The sequence below is a fragment of the Labeo rohita genome, chromosome 7 (assembly GCF_022985175.1).
Source record: "Labeo rohita strain BAU-BD-2019 chromosome 7, IGBB_LRoh.1.0, whole genome shotgun sequence".
Lineage (NCBI taxonomy): Eukaryota > Metazoa > Chordata > Actinopteri > Cypriniformes > Cyprinidae > Labeo > Labeo rohita.
In genome coordinates, this window is record NC_066875.1 from 6,050,961 (window position 1) to 6,072,930 (window position 21,970).

The 21,970-nt window shown below is 40.2% G+C and overlaps 1 protein-coding gene across 1 annotated transcript in view; it reads left to right on the forward strand.

The window, feature by feature from the left end:
- Positions 1-21,970, forward strand: part of zfhx3b (zinc finger homeobox 3b) — a 365,216-nt gene that overhangs the window by 164,886 nt on the left and 178,360 nt on the right. The window contains exon 3 of the mRNA XM_051115453.1: positions 8,190-8,260. The gene's annotated coding sequence lies outside the window, so the exon portion shown is untranslated. The remainder of the gene's footprint in view (positions 1-8,189; positions 8,261-21,970) is intronic.

The window sequence follows — 21,970 nt, forward strand, 5'->3', positions numbered from 1 at the left end:
CAGTAGCGACAAATTTGGGGAGAGGACAAATATTCCAAAACCTTCTGAAAATACAACATGAGTATTAACTGCACAAGTACTAGAAATGTGTACCTTGGATGCTATTTAATTTGAATACAAACAATTTTTTTTGTTTTTGGAAAAAGACATTTTTTTCCTAAGACATTTCCAACTCTGACTTTGGACCGATTGTGTAGAATGGCCCATATATAAATTGTATGTTTTTAAAATGTATTTGAATACCTTTTTTTTTTTTTTTTTTTTTGCATATACACACACAAACTCATTTATAGCTTTTATAACTTTTAAGAAAGACCAAAACAATATGCCATATACATTTCTTTTTAAGAATTCCATTATTTTTATTTATGGCTTTTCTGTGTATAACCTTTTATTTGCTGAAGTAACCCTGTTAAAGACTGCCTGAATGACTCATTATGAATTAACCTGTCAGTTTTCTTAAAGCACATAAGTATTGATGGTTTGCATTTAGATATGTAATGCTGTTTATGTGTAATGAGGACTTTTGGACAAGTTAGCTTGTTATGTAGTTCAGCTTGACTCTCACATTATCATTAGATAGATGGGCTCCTGTGAGACTGCTAAGCCAGGCTGATCAGAAAGGAAAAAAGGAAGGGAAAAGGAAAGAGAGGAAGAAATTGCAATCAGTGACTTGCTCGTGATCCAGTGCATTTAGAGTGTTCGCCTCCTCCCGCCCACTCGAGACCTAAACCCAGAACTTACTGTGTGCCAGTGCAGTAAACAGGTCCAATTAGAAGAATTTTCCCAACACACACACACACACACAGTATATATAGTGCAGTGGCAGTAGCAGTTGCCAGCATCTTAATGCACACTAATCTTTCTGACGTTTACCTGCTAATATGGCTTGATTCAATAAGTCAAGTGGCGACAGACAGTTTTCCAGAGAACTAAAAATCAACTGTCAATATTCAACTCAGTGTGCACAAGGTTTCTTTGTGCTAATGTGTAAGGCGAATGTGTACGTCTGTGTATTTGTCAGTTGCATCAGAATTAATATGAGATAAGGACAGTTATATTTATATATATATATATATATATATATATATATATATATATATATATATATATATATACATACATATATACATACATACATACACATACACTACCGCTCAAAAGTTTGGGATCAGTGGGACTTGTTTTTTTGACGTTTTTTTGAAGAAGTCTCTTACACTCATCTAGGCTGTGTTTATTTGATCAAAAATACAGAAAAAAGGTTATATTGTGAAATATTATTATGATGTAAAACAACAGCATCAACATCATTACTCCAGTATTCAGTGTCACATGATCCTTCAGAAATCATTCTAATATACTGATTTATTGTCAGTCCTGGAAACAGTTGTGTTGCTTAATATTTTTTTGGAACCTATGATACTTTTTTCAGGATTCTTTGATGAATAAAAAGTTAAAAAGAACAGCGTTTATTTAAAATAAATTTAAATTAAAATCTTTTCTAACAATATACACTACTGTTCAAAAGTTTGGGGTCAGTACATTTTTATTCTTTCTTTCTTTTTTTGAAAGAAATTATGTTTATTCACCAAGAATGTGTTAAATTAATAAAAAGTGATAGCATAGATTTACTTTGTTAGAAAAAATTTATATTTTGAATAAATCCTGTTATTTTTATTCATCCAAAAATCCTAAAAAAAAAAAAAATTGGTATCAGAGGAATAAATTATATTTTTAAGTATATTAACATAAAAACCATCATTTTATATTGTCATAGCATAAAAAAAGCATAAGAGACTTCTTTGTATCTATCTATCTATCTATCTATATGGGGATCTCAGGGAGATTTATTTTATTTATATATATATATATATATATATATATATATATATATGTGTGTGTGTATATATATATATATATATGTATGTATATGTGTGTGTATATATATATGCAATACTTTAAAAAATATATATATTAATAAACATTTTTAAGACATACTAAATGATTATGCCAATTACTTAATGTTTTCTTTCTTTAAAAAAAAAAAAACTATAACTTTTTTTACTTTTATTATGATTAGGACAGTTATATCACCCTGATATTTTTTTACTTTGCCCCTCAAAAATATGCAATTTGAATTGCATTTTTAATGACAAACTAATATTAATAGTAATGAGGGTCATGCCATTGACCCTTATACACATTTATTCACACATGCATATAGACACATGGACACTTCAGCAGAGGGAGTGATTTAGTTGTTGACCTTGTGGATGCAAAAAGGAGAGTCAAAGCCCAGTGACCCATATAGACTAGAGGAGTTGTTTTGGGGGGCGTCTCTCTCTTTTCCCCCTCCCTTCATCCCTCCTTTCCCGTCTGCCTCGACTCCCTCTCGCTTTCTACTCCACTTATCAGCTGAAATAAGTGCCATCATCAGAGACTGGGATTGATGGCAATCCCAGCATGCACCCTGCTACATTATTTAAACCTGGAGTGGACATCAAGATTTCAGCTTTTGTCTTCTAGTCTTCAGCTGTCAGAGGTCTCAGATCTGTGATTCCTGTTGTGTCATTTAACCAAGCTCCAGCGTGGAGCGGCACAAAGAAGTCCGACAATTTGTCAGATTTGAGCTCCACCGCTGTATCTCAATAGCCTGGTCCCAAAGAAACTGGATTTTGGCTTCACGGCCATGCGAATGAACACACGAGACGTTCCAAAACCAGATGCGCAGACTGAGAGAAAGTGAAAAAGAGAGTGAGCTCTTCACCTCAGGGCTGTGGGGGAAGAGTTTGAACAATGTCTCCCTAGGGGGGTGATATTTTATAGTTTGTGTCCATCAGTGGCGTGACCCGGGGCGCTGGGGTTGACAGTAAGTGCTCTCAACACCGCTGACACTGATTCATCTGAGCTACGACATACATGAGACGAGGGGAGGGGGGTGATAGAGGACGAACAAGGCAAAAAAAAGAAGGGAAGGGTGTCGGGACGACATCTTAGAGCGTTGCGTGCACGACACGGACTTTACCTTTTCATCCGCACGCGCGAGACCTTTGTGTTTGTGCGTCTGTTGGTCAGGCCGCCCGGTTTGAGAGCGGACCCTCCAATCTAACATGGCATTTCAATTTCTCCTTCCCTCCACCTGCTCCGTTCCCCTGCTTCTACATTTATATAGAAGAGGAAGACTGCGAACCACGGGCCCGCAGGATACGCATACTAAGCAATCAATGTGTCACCTCTTCTTGACAATCCCTTTTTTCCCCCCATACTGAAGACCTGCTCATTTTTTCTTGTCAGCAGAAGGTAATTTGCTGTATTGTGATTCGGCCCAATAGCTGGGTGATGGAGGTGCATGATGGGTCCGCACCCAAACCCCCACCATCCCGCGCACACGCGTTCTAGACGGCCTCCTCGGCTCGAGCGGAGGCACCCCACCCAGAGCCGCATCTCCATCTGAGGCTGTTAAATGTGATAAGCGTGGAGTGTGGCGCAGGGGCCTCTGATTAATAAAAGATGGGGCTGCTCCGAGCTCCCAGGGGGATGTCCTTTCTGAACCGACCCGCCCCGCGCACGCACAGACGCTCCGCACAATGCCTCTTGCACCCACACAATAGACAGGAAATGGGGAGCGAGAAGCAATCATGGAAATATAACATTTAAAACGTCTGCGTCCTGTGCCCCTCGCATCTCGCACATGTGCATTAGAATGGACAGCGATTCGCCTTTTGAAAAGCCCAAAATATGACTAATATATTCACATATTTGGGAGATACATATGTGAGACGGGAAGTCTGATACCCCGCTGTTTCAGAGCACAAAAAGTACATTTTATTTTTATGTATTCAGATTTTGAACGTGTGCACTGGTGCAGTAATGTTTTTATTGTCGATCTATATTGAAGAGAGGGACATTACATCCGTCTGCATATTTATGGGTGAATGTGCGAGCGATCCGGACGCTTCCATGCAGAGAAGCTGCGTGCAGCCATGTCACCTCTTCACTCACTGACATGTAATGGCTTTGTTACCAACAGACGCTTTGTCCTTATTCTCCTCATGTTTACAAGAAAAGACAGCATAACCCTGGTTGCCCATGGAGACCAGAGACATCCCCTTTTCTCCCTTCCTCCTTGGCACTTGAATGTCTCAAATTTGGATGATTCATCCTCTTTATTTTTGGTTTCAAATGTGGGATAAATCATAGAAACACAAACGGAATCATGAGGACACACACGTCCAATGTTTTTTGCAAAATCGCATAGCTATTCCTCGTACGCATGAAATGCTCATCAAACCAATACCTCAGTCAGGTAGCTTGTAGTCTTTCTCTTTAAGATTCTTAAATCTGTCCAGTTGCTGCTCTTTTGTAGACGCTGCGTTTATCTTTTCATAACCACGCCCCCACCGCGGGACCAGACAATAGCAGGACGTTTCTAATTTTCTGCTGGATAATGGCGGTCATGCTAAAATGAAATAGGTCAGAGGTCAGTTTTGCTGGATGTGATTTCTGGGCACACGGACCTTTCCCTTTTCATAAATGCGATGCTTTAATTCGATTCCGTTGAGTATTGTCTTTTCAGAATGGCGGCTGAGAAAATAGCTTCTGCTTTGAATGAATTTCATATGACAACATTATAAATTCAGTTTTACGACCAGCATTTTGGAATTGTATGTCAACCTTTGGTTTTATTTACTTATTCTGTAATGAGCGCATCCAGATACGATGCAGCTGTGCATGTGCGCCTCTGATATTCATGCGTCTGTGTCCCTTTTGACCTCATCAGCGGGCTCCTCCCACTAGCCTCAGCTGAAATAGATTGATATAGCCGGCGCATGAATATGTATGCAATATGCACATTGACTTGAACTTGGTTTTGACCTTTGTTTCCATAAACAATATACATATACAAACATGAGCCGTCAGCTTCACTCTGGACGATTGAGGTACATAAGATCTTTCCATGCATTATTATGTACACAGTATTTCAGTAGTTCAAATATACACCCAAAAAAAAAAAAAAAATGCGTTGACCTGTTTTTGTTTTGTTTTGTTTTGTTTTTCAAATAAGCAAACTATAATATAAATATTACCTATAGTATACATACTGCTAAAGATGGCAGATAAAGATCTCAATGAAATAGTAATATAATTCTTGGCTTTAATGGATATTGTTGCCAAAAATGTCATTATGATTTGTGTAAAATCTACTGGAATTTATAACAATATTGCAATTTTTTGCCAAAATGTAAGAATTATTGCTTAAAATCAAAGAAAAATTCTAATTAATAATGCGATCTGTTTTCAATTGCTGTCAAAATAACTATTGTTGGCAAAATCTAATGCTAATGATTGGTAACATCCAGTGACAATTTCTGGCAGAGAGCTATTGCAATTAGTCAAGAAAACTTTGTCTACTTAAGTCTAACATCAGGTATTGCTTAATCTGATAATAAAACTAAATTCCTTGTGAAATCTGAGGGGTGTTATTGGTAAAATGTGTGTGTTAAGTGTAATTAAAATAATAATGATTATTATGTAATTATCATTATAATATTATCATTATAATGATTAATGCAATATCTAATGCTCAGATATGCTCAATTCTTGGCAAATAAATAAATAAATAAATTAATTAAAATAAATAGATAAAAAAAAAAAGAAATCATGACAAGTACTAAAATATAACATTATATCAAATATAGCAAAACTGAATGGAAATTCCAGGGAATATTAATGGCGCAAAAATGAGTGGCAATTATTTCTTGACAAAATCCAATAGCAACTTTAATGCAAATCATTAGTACAGTCTCGTGCCAGTTTCTGTCCAAAAAGCAATGGCAATTTGTGGGAAACATTTCATGACCAATTGTGAATTTCTCATGCCAGGTATTGGTTAATCTTATTGCAAAACTGAATGGAAATTCTAGAAGAAATGTAATGGATATGGCAAAAACAAATGCCATTAATGTGTGACATCTAATGGAATTAATTAAAAATAAATAAATAAATAAATAAAAAATCTTGCCAAATCCAATAGCAGCTGTAATGCAAATGGAATTTTCTGCTAATGGAAGTTTCTGTCAAAAAGCAATGACAATAAGTAAAAACATTTCATAACAAATTATACAATCTAATGCCAGTTTTTGGCTAATCTTGTTGCAAAACTGAATGGAAATCAGAAAGCTAATGGATGTTAATGGCAAAAATCCAGTGGCAATTATGCGTGAAATCAAATGGAATTAATGTCAAAAAAAGGAAAAAAGAATGGTAATTATTGGTAATTCTTGACAAAATTCAATGGCAGCTCTAATGCAAATTATTGGTCAAATCTAATGGCAATTTCTGTCAAAAAGCAATGGCAATTGATGAAAACATTTAATAGCAAATCATAAAATCTAATGCCAGTTTTTGGTTAATCTAATTGCAAAACTGAATAGAACTTCTAGGGGAAATCTAATGAATATTAACGGCAAAAATCCAATGGCAATTATGTGCGAAATCAAATGGAATTAATGGCAAAAACAAACAAACAAAAAGGATGGCAGTTATTGGCAATTCTTGACAAAATCCAATGGCAATAGAAAGTTCTGTCAAAAAGCAATGGCAATTGATGAAAACATTTAATAGCAAATCATAAAATCTAGTGCCATTTTTTGGTTAATCTTATTGGAAAATTGAATGGAACTTCTAGGAGAAATCTAATGGATATTAATGGCAAAAATCCAATGGCAATTATGTGTGAAATCAAATGGGGGAAAAAAGAAAGAAAAAAAAAAAAAGAATGGCAATTATAGGCAATTCTTGATAAACTCCAATGGCAGCTCTAATGCAAATTATTGGTAAAATCTAATGGCAGTTTCTGTCAAAAAGCAATGGCAATTAGTGAAAACATTTCATAGCAAATCATAAAATCTAATGCCAGTTATTAGTTAATTTTGTGCAAAATTGAATGGAGTGTCTAGGAAAAATCGAATGGATATTATTGGCAAAAAATCTTAATGGCATTTGCTTGACAACATTTCATGACAAATTGCAAAAACTGACGTCACTTGCTGGTTGCTTTAATCATAAAACAGAATGGAAATCTTAACTAAATCTAATAGCAGTTCCTCTCAAGTGGCACTCTTCATATGAGAACTGTATTTATGTGTTTGACATTTCTCCCTGCTCCATGTTCTCATCTACATTTCAGTCCATATCTGTGCTGGCGTGAAACTTCATTTCCCAGAGAGCAGCACAGTAGAGGTACTCTCTTAAACTGCTGCCCTGGAAGGTCATTGCTCACAGTCATGTGAGAGGCCGGTACGGCCCCTTGGGCCCTATGACAAACAGGGCTGCAGTGCTGAGGTGTGTGTCAGGGGTGTTTTTCCACAAAGCATTCTATAAAAGTGTAACCGCTCTGTGTTTGCCCTTTCCTCCCTGTACGCACACACTGCTCAGCCAACAGGCCCCTAAAGAGCTCTTAAGAAATGCTGAGCCAACACACAAGCTGGCCCTGCTAGCAACTCTAGTAATTCTCTTTCTCGCGCTTTCTTCCACTTTTCTGTCCCGCGTTCCCTCGCTTGTGCTGAATCACGACAGACTGCGACCGCCTTGGAGGGGAGAGCAGGAAAGGCGGTGCTTGTTTGGGGCCTGAAGCTAATTATGGAGCATTAGAGCAGGGCTAAATAAATGTGTAGTGTTGCTAATTGCGTGCCAGTGAAAACAATAACTCTACAACAGATGCCCAAGGGCACAAGGGGACGAGAGGCTCTGGGAATAGAGGGCCTTGGCACGGGGCCATCAACGGCCCCTCCTCCAACCCTCCAATGATCTATGCCAGCAGCTCTGAGAAACACATGCAACCTGGCATCAACAGTTAGCAGTCAAGCTGTTCATGCATGTGCGAGAGAGTTCCCATGATTCCCAAGCTGATTCTGCGCATGCAAACATGCACCGCGGCAACAGCAGTAATCTGTCCCTGCCACCTTCACACATCGCTGCATTAATAAACATGAATTAGTAATAGCACAATTAGACCAGGCCCGAGCGCATCGGCTGTGCCGAATATGTGAAAGCACAAACTTGCACTTCCGAGAAGCTCTGTCACTCACATCCCTGAAAATTTCTAATACTGTCCCAATGCATCTGTTTCTTTTATGTCTCACATGTCTTTCTTTGTATTTCTGTATGTCTGTGTGTCTGTGTTCTAGGTTTGGATCCTCTCTGTGACGGGAGACGGCGTTTGAACGGTGCACACTGCTGGATCTCCGGTGGCCTGCCGGTACGTACGCCCGCTCTCGCGCAGATTTCCCAGCAGCACCTGAGTGAATGAGGCTAACATGAGTCTTTACACCCGCTTAGACCACACACAGGACATGAGTGACAGCGTCACATCACAACTTCACGTGTCAAATCGGGACTAGAGATCCAATCACGCTCTGTTCTACTACAGAAATGACAGGGAATCAGAAAAACACACTCGCATTCAAACTTACAGTGGCCTCTGAGGTCTTTACCGCAGTGTTTAGATAAGATTAGCCTATCGCTCACAGCCAGAAATGCTGCGATGAGTAGCAAACACATGAGTCTGAACTGTTGCAGCTGGTATGTGCTTAACACACACACAGGTGGACTGCAGACTGCCTGTCTCAGGGCCAAGCCGACGCTCCCTCAGCAGGACTTACGCACGCACATTGCAACGGAATCTCCTTGTAATCCAGTCGTAATGTAGTGCTAACATACTGGCAGACACACACTGCCACAGGCTCTTATTGATCATTTCACTCACACACAGATACACACAGTCCTACACTCACAGGTGTGCACATATACTCTATTGTGGCCCACTGACATATTTGTCTGTTGCAACACTAGCCTAAGGAAGTGAAATCTTTTCTTATTCCTCCTTTTCCTCGTTTCTTGCAACCCGTTCCCTTTATATTCTCTCCGATTTTTTTCCTCTACTGATTGTGGCATTAGCACAGATTGCTAATGATCCCTTCGTTTTGAAGGCTTTCTGCATCACAGTCTCAAGGGAGCCGTTTTCGTTGTGTTTTTACTAATTGCCATAATTTATTGACTTGTTAAGGTTTCCTGACCAATTAATTCTACTTTTTTCTCTCATTCTTAATAAATACATGTCTTGCGCTACTAAAATAGAAGGACAGGATTTGCAGATTTGTTTTTTTTTGTTTTTTATTATAGAATGAGGTCATCTTTTATGAAAAATAGAGCTTGCATATAATATTTGTTTTCTTTCCTAACTAAAAATATACACATATTTCATCCCTAAAAATATACTGTGTACCCAACAATTGCACAATAATATATTTTATTTGCTGTAGCACACCCATCATTGAAAGATGTCGGATGTCGGATGTGGATCATAAACACAGCCTGAATTGAGTCTAAATTTAAGATATGAATGTCTACGTGCATAAAAATAGGGTTTTTGGTATTTTAAGCCATAGCACACATCAGTTTCCCTAATGTAGCACCTACTGCAATGAATCAGGCACGGGTAACATAATCACACTAATAACCTGCGGTGTGTCTGTGTAACCACTTAAAGGGATAGTTCAACCAAAAATGAAAAGTCACCCTCATGTCATTCCAAATCTGTATGACTTCTTTTTGTGTGCACAGAACACAAAAGGAGACATTTAGCAAAATGTCCAAGTTGCTTTTTTCCATACAATAAAAGTAAATTGGCTAACCATGGTGGCGGTTCACTTTTTTTGACTGGAGAAAAATGGCTTAGACCCTCTACTAGATAACCCATCATATGGGTTTAGAACAACTTGAGTAATCAGTAATCAAGTATTGACAAGGTTTGGGTGAACAAAGTTTTGATCACAATCCATTGTTGCCTCCCACTCCGTAATATAGGCCTTTTATATCATTGTGTCTCTTTTAGATCCATATTTCTGATGCTAGTTAGCAACCAGCTAGCTACTTATGTCATGCCAGAGGTGTACGCCTTGAATGTGTGTGTTAAAGTGTACATTTCCATTACACAAAGGTGTTCAACAGAAATAGAAGACAGGGCTTCGTTCTCTCGGTTTTAGATTGTAGGGCTGATAGGTGATCAGTGGTCTGACATCCTGCATCAATTCTCTTCATTATGGCCTGCAGACCAGGCCTGATCCTCAATCAGCCCTGAGCACATCAGTTGAGCACAAACCACGGTGCTGCCGAAATACACTTTGGTCTGGATCAATACAGGCCTCCCTTGGGCTCTTGTGTCTGATCCCCCCTGGTGTGTCATGTGACTGAGTGGCAGGACAGGCCTGATTTTCTAAACAGCCCTCGCCTCATCCATTGTTCTCCATTGTAGGACTAGCAAGCTCTTCTTCTGTTTATTATCCAGACTTTTGTCCAAAAAGTGGAAGTCAGTAGAACATTGTAAGTGTACTCCAGCTGATACACGTCCAATGATTAATATCCCATTTTGGAACGTTCCACCGTGATCCATTGGTGCGCAGTTGGGGTTTACGAAAAGATCATGCACCAAAATCCTCAAAGTGGCCCGGAATTATCCTCAAGGCTAATTCAATGCATTGGACCTGCTCTCGGTATGATGTTTTCTCATTATGAATTCCCTTCGGAAGTGATCAGCGGCGTATTTAGCAGGCCTCCTTATGAACGAGAAGTCATCGGGTATAGTCGTTCGCAGGTAAAATTTTATGGTACGCGACTCCATCCCCGTCAACCAGAGGCGTTTTTTCTTTCCTAGAGAGAATAAATGATAATTAAATTTACAAAGCAATCAGAATTAATCGCGTACCATCTCCCACAGCGATTACACACCTCCGCCTCCCCCCGCGCACACATACGCTCATTTACTCACCAGGCCAAACCTGCGCCTGTTTTCGTTCATACGTTACCTCTCTCGCCCACTCCCTCTCTCTCTCCGTAAATTATTTTGTATACTTACGGCGAGACTCATTAGTCACCCCTCCCTTCCGCGGCTTAACGAGAAAGCGATTAGAATGCATGTTAACGCAGTCCCAATGGCTGCTCCTGCTCACTTCTCTACGTCCACACCACACTGCTTTACCTTCAGCACTGCCTCCTTCTGCCTCTCTGTGAGATCTCCCCTTCTCTCCCCTCTACCTCTCTCTTCTGTGGCTGCAGCCTCTCTCTCCTTTCCTCTCTCTCTTTCCCTTTCCTCGTCCTCTCTGCAGCCTCTCTCTCTCTCTTTCCCTCGCTCCTCCCTCTCTTAGAGCTGCAGGCTGCTGGGGGTTTTAGACGGATCACTCTCACAATGCCTGATCAATACGGCTATTGATCGGCTGGCAAAATGTTTATAAAATCATCCCGGGCAACCGGAGCGACGGGGTGGAGAGGAGGAGCGCGAGCGAGGGGAGGGCCGTGAGGGCGATGCCATTCGGCCAGGGTAGAGGAGGCAGCGTGCCCCTGATTGGTCGCTTCTCTGCCCGCCTTGCCAGGCAGCTAACGGAGAACGTTGCTCTGGCACGGTGCTCCCCGCTTCCGCTCCTGCGGTGCTCTGCCGAACTTTCCAGATCCGTAAGCTGCTGCCGTCGCCAACACCGTGGCGGCACCGTTTTTACTGCACACCGTTGGCTGCCAGCCAAACTGTGACAGCACCCACCCCCCGACATCCCACCTCCCAGGAGTCAGTAACCTTCATTTGCATAAATTAGCAGGCGGCAGGCAGTGCCAGGCTCTTAACGAGTCTATGTCATGTCATGTCGTCCCTCCTCCCCTCGCTCGCTTCCTGCTACACGAGGACACGTGTACTCCCGGCCCACCTGCTTTGCAGGTTCCCTTTGGCATGGAATACCCTCTGGACCCTTCTCCATTTCACCGGCTCTCTGTGTGGCTCCTGGGACCCTACTCCCACTATATCAGCATTATCAAACAACATGTCCCCACAGATCCCCCTGTTCCTGTGTGAGCTTGTGCTGGGAGATCTCAGACTAAAACACATGCTGAGTGCTGCCCTTGTCCCTGAGCGCATATGCTGGGATCTTAGTTTTCTGAATGGTGCTGCAGACACTTTTCCCACTTCGTGCTTAGAGATGCTAACCACAGCAAACCTAGCTCACTGCTAATCTTTTCATCTAGAGCTCCAGTCATGATGGAGAAGGACTCGTCCTTGACATCCCCGTAGTCCTGACAGTAAAGGATCATTAGCATTCATCAGTCATTCATCAGTGTTTGAGGAATAAATCTAATCTGCAGCCCTCACAAAGATGATAGAAAGATACCAAGAACAATTAAACTGTTGCATCAGCCTCTGCTAATTCTTGAAAATTAGCTCCAGCTTCCACGTACCTTAGGTTATTGCTATAAAGATTTTCAGACACTTAATACAACCATTCCATGTGGTGTATTAAGTGGGAGTTGGTCTCTAGGCACTGCGTGTTTTCATTTCATGTCACAATCTTATTCCAAAAAGATTCTCAGTGCAATTCAATTGTTTGCTGTAGATGCAAATCTTTAACAAGTTGAGGTGGCTTGTTGCCAAATTCTGTGTAAAGATTCTGCATAACAGCTGTGCTAAAATATGCCCAACCCACCAATATAAATGGAATAAGTGAGTTTAATAACGTAGCATCGGGTCTGCAGCTTTCATTCTGATTGAAGCCTAGATCAGAGAACTAGATCAGTGAGTGTTTTGTTTTCTATGGCTGTGCACAATGATTCACTTTTAACCATGTAATATATTGTTTAAACATTTATATATGCCACTACTGATGTGGTCACTACTGTTGTTTTGGTATTGCCACACACCATATGGCACTTACCGGTGTCTGTAAAGTTTTGATAAAGAGAATCATTAATAAATAATGTAAATATATTTGATATGAGACTGATAAACAACCACAGCGTATCCGTGATATCCCCCAAATCCTAGTGTTTAGTGATCCCACCGCTGCTTCTCTGGCACTTGCCTTAAAACACTATATTTGATAGCCTAGGGCAAAGTCACACAGGTCAAGCCACCAAGTGGAGTGTTTAATTAAGGTGGTGTTTTTAATTAACCATAAAAGCTACTTATCTCCCCAACTAATTGGAGCATAGATGGTCTCAGCATCACGTCTGCTCTGAAATACTAACCCTGCTGAAATGTATTAGCATAAACTGCCTAAGAATATGAAAACTAGCAAAACAGGAACACTTACTTTCAAGGTCTAAGGTATCTTTGATATTTTGGGAGAAACTAAGTGGGAGATGACTTTTTGCAAAATTGTGCAATTTTTGCATGACCATAAAGTTTGATTGGCCACACAGCATTTGACACCAGCAACAAAGGATATGGGTTTCTTTTCCCTTAGTTGGCTATGCTAACTATGCTTGGTTTCCATTCTTGGCTTGCCACTGATGAGAGCAACAGTGCTAGGCTGGACTAGAAGGCCCTCGATGTTTATCCCTCACTGCAGTTTTTTGTTCTCCATCTTTATCTCTGTAATGTCTCAGTCCCTTATCCTCTCACTCCTTTTCGTTGTTCTGTTGCTTCTTTTCTCTTCATTATTTTCCTTTAGCTTCTGTTCTCTCCCATTTATTCTTTCATATGCCCCCTCCCCTCCTCACGGTGCATAAGAGGGTGTTTTATTTATTCCATCAGAATGCAGAGGGGCTCGGGGTGTGCGTGCCTCACACAGAAATCAATTTCAGCTCAGCCAGTGGAACCAAACAAAGCGCCATGCTCATCGTAGCATCCATGTGCGCTCACGAAACCTATCACGCTTATCTCTCCTCTACTTCCCTCCCTCCTTGGGAGACATTTTGTTCTCACTCTACCGCCATTATTGTCAATCACTGTGCACAAGTGATGAGGTGTGAACACAGCTGGCAAATGAGTGATGGCCATGTGTATATCATTAGCGGCAAAATGAAGGAAACTCAAACAAGAGCATTGTCTGTTTGTAGATATCTCTTTAATGATTCAGAGTTGTGGATTCCTCTCTTTTTATCTTTCTCACTCTCATTCTTTCTCCTCATATCTTCCTTCCCCTCTCTTGTTTTTTTTTTTCCTCTGTCAGAGGACAATTTTATTACTCAGAGGTTGCTGCTACATCTCAGGAAGCTTAATGGAGTTCTCAGATGTGTTCTGTTCAAGTATTTATTTTGATTTTGCTATTATTATGCATGATTACATGGCTTGTTTCACCTTTTTTTCTCCCCTGAAGTCTGTGATGTAATCAGTATAGACCTGCAACCAAATTTTGGGTTGTGACCTCGTTGAGAACTACTGGAGGAGGATAATACGTAGTGGGTTATGGGTATATTTACATGACAACTCATTTATTATTGATACAGGATGACAAAATTGTATTATATTATGCAATTTGGTAGATGAAAACACGTTTTTAGGTTTTACTATTACAGTCATGGCTCCCAGTCTATATAAGGAGGCCTTAACTACTATGTACTTGCATTTAAATTAATCATTTGGTACAATGCACTTATTGTGTGCCTACATGTTTTACATTGTACTTACATTTTTAAAAATACCTGCATGTAATTACATCTGTAATGAATTTCTGTAATTACATTTATAATTACACTGTTGTCCCAACCCTTACACCTTAACCCATCCTTAAACCTATACCACCAAACCTGTTCCTAACCTTACCTGTATCCAACCTTAATAATAGCAAGTGTTTTGCAATACAATATGCAGACAATAAGCACTTTGTACTTATTATTTGATGTAAGTACAGAGTAGTTAAGGCCACCTAATATAAACTGGGACCCAGTCAGGTTTAATATTTTACAAAAAGGCATTACAACAATGCATTAGGTTTCATGAACTAGCATTTCTTAGTCATGCTTAATTTAATTTTACATATACATTTTTAAAGGTTATTACAAATTAGTTGATGTATTATGAACGAACATGAATTGACTATGAACAACAGTGTATTTAGGAATTAGCAATAACCTAGATTAATAAATGCTGTAAAACTTGTTTATTGTTCAGTTATGGTTAGGTTTAAGGGTTGGGCTTTATGGTTAAGTCTATTTGACACTCTAACTCTAGCACTCGCTATTCTAATTCTGTTCTTAAAAAATAAAATTAAAAACTTGCCCTTTTAGACTAATACTCTATTCATTTACTTACTACTTGTTTTCTTAAAAAACTATAATAATTAACACTAGCTTTTCTGTTCTTTTTGTTAGGCCTCTAACAATAGCTTGCTTTTTCTATTCTGTCTGTTTTCTTTTTATTTATTATATAATTCTAAAAACCCCTTGTACTGCATTAGGCGAGAATTGTCATAGCACTTGCATGTTATTGATCTTTTGTTGATTTTGATTGCTTCCATTGTCCTCTTTTGTAAGTTACTTTGGATAAAAGCGTCTGCTAAATGTGTAAATGTAAATTTAAGTTTAGGTTGAGGTTACCTTCTCATGAGAGTGGATTATAGACTACTCAAGTCTTTGTCTCCAAAGAAACATCTAAGAAGTTGGAGATTTGCTTAAAATGAGAGTCTCATTTTTCTGTCCATTTAATGTCATTGCAGTCCAGGAGAATTGCATATATAGGCATACATATGTATAGTATGTGTATCTATATGTATTGTATGAGTCATAAATCAGTGCATTAGTGTGTGTTTGTGGGTGTAAATGTGTCCTCAGGGTGTTCTGAATAGTAAGTAAGTGTTGGTGATAGTATGCTTTTGTGGACTGTGCTGTATAGAGGCCTATGGAAGCCACAGCTCTGTCCCTTGGTCTATTTTTCTCGTTCTCTTTCTCTCTCGCTCTGCTTAATGTGAGTTCTGGATCAGCCTTATTCCTCGCTCCACTTTTATTGATTTCAGCGAGAAATAGAGGGAGGAAGAAAGAAAGGGCCTTTTCACGAAGAAGTTAAATGGTCAAGTAGCGGGTGGAGGGTGGCTTTCACCACTTATTGACGAGGTGGAAAAATGTCACTATTATGGAGGCCCTTTCAGGAGATAGCGAGCTGATTGGATGAGTGCCCTGGGGTCAGGCGGAGCGCATTCCTAGCGCAACCAAACAAGTGTGTATAAAAGGCCAGAGGATTCAGTTGAACATGTAGAGGTGCCTCTTCACCGGTCGCCCTGTCTATTAGCTGTGTCCAGGCTACTGTCCGAGGCTACAAGGCGCTGTGTGGAGTCGCTGCCTGTCTTTCTTCTCGCTCTCTCTGCGGGAGGCAGTCTTACAGGTCTGATCTTGCCACCAGTGATCAGTAAAAGTGTTTGTTTGTTAGTGTTCTGGCCTCCGTGGCCTGTCTGAAGAGGGAGTCAAAGGAAGCCAATGCCTGATGTGGCTTAACTGCATTCGAAGCCTCCAGCAGATAACGCTTGGTGCCAACTGGCCGTATGTGGCTGGTGTCCAAAATTCAAACTAAAGTGCAGTGTGTGGGTGCTTGTGTATGAGAGAAATAGGTTAATAGGAGCACAAGATAATCATTGGAATTTACAAGGAACAAGACAGCGAGAGAAAAAGAGTTGGGCAGACGAAACGGCAGCGCGATTCCTGAAAGACTTCTACTGACCTGTGGCTAGGGGTTCAAATATAAGTCACTCCAGCAGTTCTGGGAGTTTGACGTCAAGGCCTTTAATTAGGGAAGCGCATCATCTGGCCAACCGGTCCCCACAGAACAAGACTAGAGCCTAGCAAAGGTCAGCGTGCCACAGAACAGACACTGAATGGCTTAATCTGAGGTGAAATGGTTGCTTTTCTAAATTGATTCCAGTTTGGCGAAGACAAGGGCTGTCTTGTGTTCTAATTGAGCCACTTGAAGAGTCGGGTGGAAAGCGGGAACCCTCTCTGAGGAAGGGTTCATAAAGCAGGACACATGAACAAACAAAAATTGTTCAGCTGACATCTGGAGCAAAGCTGTCTCCGGGCCCAGACTGCTGCGGGAAAACCAGTAGGCATGCAAGCGCAAACTCACACTCATTCGCACATGCTCATCCAACTGTTTGGGAACTGGATATGTTGGAGTTCACTATATAAATCATAGAGGAAGTGGTTCCAAAACGTTAATCCCATTTAAGTTGCATTTAGTAAACAAATTTCATCGCATTAGATAACAAATTACCAAACCGCTAGCAGAATAACTGTGACAAAAGTTGTGTAAGCTCTCTGTGAGATGTTTTATTGTATACAGTGATTTTCATACAATTTTATCTTAAGTGTGTACTGTATATTACCTTGACAAAAATAGTTTAATGGGTCTTGAAGAACAAATACATATATTTTGGCTTAAGAAGGCTCTATCGTTATAGTTTAAACAATACATGAAATGCAGAAAATGCAATATTGTGCACGTTATACAATATGCAATATAATCAGAAAAAGTTCTTTTAATATTCTGACACTTTTTTTTAAGCTCACTTTATTTTTGATTTTACAAAGCAAATTTGTTAAGTTGCATGCTTTGACTAAAAACTATAGTCTCTGATATAACAGAACATTTCTATGCAACAATAAGATTGGTTTGCTGTTACTATATCATGTATTTTAACACAGTTGGAATGCTGTATTGACCAATCAGAAACCTACTGTAATAAGCTGCACCCACTAAACATGGTGTAGCCACATGGTTACCAAAGCACTTGACCTAAGATGGAAATTCAGTTTCTCTCCCACACACACATTAACACATGCCACACTGCCTCACAGACTTTTTTTCAAGCTGAATGCATAATATATTAAATGAAATAATGTTTCTTATGGGGATGGTTGTGGCGTGGAATGGACATGCATTGAATCTCAATGCAGCTTGGATCCCTCAATTGCTGTGATGACAGGGGGTAAATGAGTAAGTGTGTGTGATATGGGGGAGGGCTTAGCATATCGCCTCAGGCCAGTCTGTGACGTCCAGAGACGTACATGAAGACTGTACCCCCCGCCATCCCAGCAGACACCAGCAGACCGCTAGACATGGACCCAGCAGTCATTAGTGAGGTTAAGATTCATTGGCGCTAATTGATGACTATTCCCCCTCTCCTCACATCCTGTGTCCATGGAAGAAGCTCTTGCCTACCCTCACCCCTCCAGTCTTCAGACCCTGAAGACTACAACTCCTAATTGGACCAACTCAACCCCCCACCATTAAAGATTTAGAAGGAAGGCGCCTTGTAAAGCATTGAATTTTACGGAGTTAAGCTCAGGAGATGGTCCATGCTAGACTGTACGGAGAGGCAGTTGGTGGGTGGGAGATATGATTGAGGTAGGCCTATATATGGTGGTACCCCAGGCCTGAAAACTGCCCAGTAAGTACATGAGTGGCATTAGAGGAAAAGGTGTTCAAGCCTTAATTTGACCAGAAGTTTGAGCTCAGATTTGAGCCTAGCAATGGGTAAGCCATGTGGATTATACTCTATAAGTATAATGTACACTCTCAGATAATATGTGCAAAAATTGTAAATTTAGGAATATAGCAGCTTGTCACTGGTTCAGTACCCTCAAAGGGACATCTTTGTGCTGTGTTTACCCCAAAAGTACTGCTTTAAGTGTACATTACCACTAATATGCACCATTTAGAATTAGATAAGATATAGAGTTGTACTTTTAAGGATACTGCCAAATGAACAAGGTGTTGTACCCATAAAAGGTTTTGCACATTTTTGGAGGGCACTGGAGGAAGGGTTGCTACTCAAAGGCAGTGCCCTCCATCCGCCAAGCCACTGCTTGACCTTGGCAGACTAGATATACTGCACTGCTGCAGTTGGCATGAGCAGATGTTAACAAATGCTCACCTTGGCTGGTTTGAGTGGCCGCGGACTGCTCAAGAAGCCATATGACTGACAGGTAAAGCAACCAGTCATGTTTCGTTTTGTGTCACGTCATGTTTAGGGGCGTGGAAAAGTCCCTGAAATAACAGACTGGTGCATAAAACTCTTAAAGATATTTTTAAGAGTAAATGCCGTGAACTTTACATATTTCACAGGCTTTTGAATATCCAACATTTAGTTGATCCAGATTATCGCTTATTTTTTCTTCTATGAGGGCGTTTGGCGTCACAGCATCTTTCCAGGCACACACGTTTCCCAGAAATCCTGTATAATTCAACCAATCCGATGAAACTTATAAACTCCTGAAGTGTTTCCAATTTTGCGTGCCTATTCATCAGACGTTCAGCCAACGGCCTATGGGTAAGACGTCTGAGGCTGTGACTAGGAGTAGGAGGAAACTTCCATAGCAGATCTAGACAGGTGGTGCTGGGGTGGAGGAGGGCTAAATAAAATTCTCATGCCATGCAGTGCTGAGTTTGACCACGTCTGGTCAGAAATAAATAAGTTTGCGTAGATAGAAAAGAAAGAAAAAGAAAGAGCAGATTGTTTGTTCTGGCGGCTTGGAAAAACCAATCAGCCACTCAGAAAAGTTTCATGACTCAAGTATGCATCCATTCATTCCAAAAGTAGTAGTGATGTATGGCTTCATATAGAGTGTTTGAAATGGCCAGATATGCGAGACAGCAATATCCTGTACACTTCCAAGTACTATAATATCTCTGCCCTTCGAAGTGAATAGGACATAGTAATGCTCACTTTCGAATGTATTTTGCCCATTGTGTACCTCAAAAACATTTACAGCACAGCCATTCATATCCGCCAGTTGATTTATTATCACAAAGGGTCAATGCAAAATTTTCAGCCTCTGGCAAGAAATGAATTCTTCCTTTACCATTAATACATCATCTTTCTACTTGATTTTTAATGTTTTTGACTCTCATAGTTGTTGTATTGAATTCAGAAAATCAGTTTGGCCAGTTGTTACCATAAATAATTGATTTAACACTGACATTCAAGTAGAATTTTTCCATGTCTGTGTTAGTTCTATTATGGTTTAAAACTGCCTTTAAAACATTCAAACCACTGACCTTTGGGTCGCATCCAGAATACAAACGACTCCAATGAATACTGATTATACAAATGAATATTTAAGACTTTTATGAGGGAGTATTATGAAACTTTGTGGAAAAAATGTCACTACATGGATATGCAATTATTTGGTGTCCTAGATATCACCTTGACAACCTTGTTGAATAGAGAAAACAAACATACGCACAAAAACAATTTGGTATTTGCTCTCTCTCTGCTAGAAAAGCTTTATCAGACCGTTCCGCTGTGTTTGTGCTCCTGGTGCGGCCCACTCATTGGGCCCGTGTGATCTGGAGACTGGGTGAGGAATGTGAGAAGCATCTTAGGAAACATGAGCTGCTATTTTCCCACAAGCGTAAAAAAACAGATGCCAGTGCTCTGGAATCCTAGTGACGCAATGCTTTCGTGGAAGGGCCAGAGAGGAGGAGAAAGAGGGAACGGAGGAGGGCAAGAGGGTGAAAGAAAGAAATGGAGGGAAATGGACGTCTGGCTTGAAAGAGGGAAAAGTAGAGAGTAGGAGAGGCAGCTGTAAGTTCACTGGGTCTCCGCTGGGACAGGTTCCTGGCCCCTGCTGTCTCATTTTTTTCTGTAGGAACATCTGTGAAGGAAGACCATTAATTGTTTGTTGGCTAAGTGATCATTACAAAAGCAGATGCTTGATGCCTTTTTTAAGATGCAAGAATAGAGACAAAGAGAGTGAGCAGAGCGCTAGAGCAAAAGGCAAGAGTATGTGCTCCCTCAGGCTCCGATCGAGAGGAATACCATCAGCAGCATTTCTTCACCCACCCTAATTTCTCATACATTCAGATACCCCTTTAAACACGAAAACATTGCACATCAATGCCTGCTCCTCCATCTCTGCCTCTCCTCCTGCTCTAATTATCGGTGCCTCTGTAATTGCTGTTATATTCATCATAGCTTTTGGTATTTATAGGGTCTGTTTTGATCATAGTAATAATGTCACTCTGGAATTCCCATGCTTGGGAGGAGAAGAAGAAAGAGAGAAAATGAGAAAAGGAGAAAGGGGGAGGGCCGGGGCTGATGTTTGGATCCTGGCAGACTCTCTCAGACATCAGTTGCAGTAGGGGCCCAGAGGCCACTGCTCCGGGCTGCTCTGCTGCTTGGCTTTAGGTGACCCGGGTCCCGTGTGGACGGGGCCTGGCGGGGCTGCGTGCTCAATGGAGCTACGCTGAGCCGAGCCAGGTCTCGCCTGCTGGGGGTGTTCGGGACCAGAGCTGCGCTGAGTTTTGGCGTCCCTGGGCCGGAGGAATTGTGGTCTCATTTTCCTTGACTTTTTTGCTCTTATTTCCTCCCTCCCTCCTCCTCTTTCTTAATTTCTGTTCCTTCTTTTTTTTTCTGCCTTTTCAATCCCATTCAATCCCTGCTGCTTAAATGGCCAGTTAAACAGATTTTTGCTCGCCACAAATCATGGCTACATTTAATAAAGTCCAATTAAGTCAAACTTATTTTAAGTAGCGCTTTTCACAATACACATGATTTTTTCAAAGCAGCTTTACGGATATGTCATGGTGTTAATGTTTATAATAGCTTCATTTCTTCATGTTACATTGACACTACCGCTCAAAAGTTTGGGATCAGTAAGACTTACGTTTTTTAAAGAAGTCTCTTATGCTCATCACGACTGAATTTATTCGATCAAAAATGCCGAAAAAAAAAAAAAAAATACTGCAAAATGTTATTACAATGTAAAATAATGGTTTTTATTTTTATATACTTTAAAATATAATTTACTCCTGTGATTAAATCAGCTGCCATTCATCAGCTGTTACTCCAGTCTTAAGTGTCATATGTCAGAATGCATGCTGATTTATTATTAGAATTATCAATGTTGGAAACAGTTGTGCTGCCAAATATTTTTTTTGGAACCTGTGATTCTTTTTTTTTTTCAGGATTCTTTGATGAATAACAAGTTAAAAAGAATAGCATTTATTCAAAATATAAATCTTTTCTAACAATGTATATCTATTCTATCACTTTTTATTAATTTAACACATCCTTGGTGAATAAAAGTATCAATTTCTTTCAAAAAAGAAAAATAAAAAATTATTGACCCCAAACTTTTAAACAGTAGTGTATATTGTTAGAAACGATTTCTATTTTAAATAAATGTACTTTTTAACTTTTTATTCATTGAAGAGTCC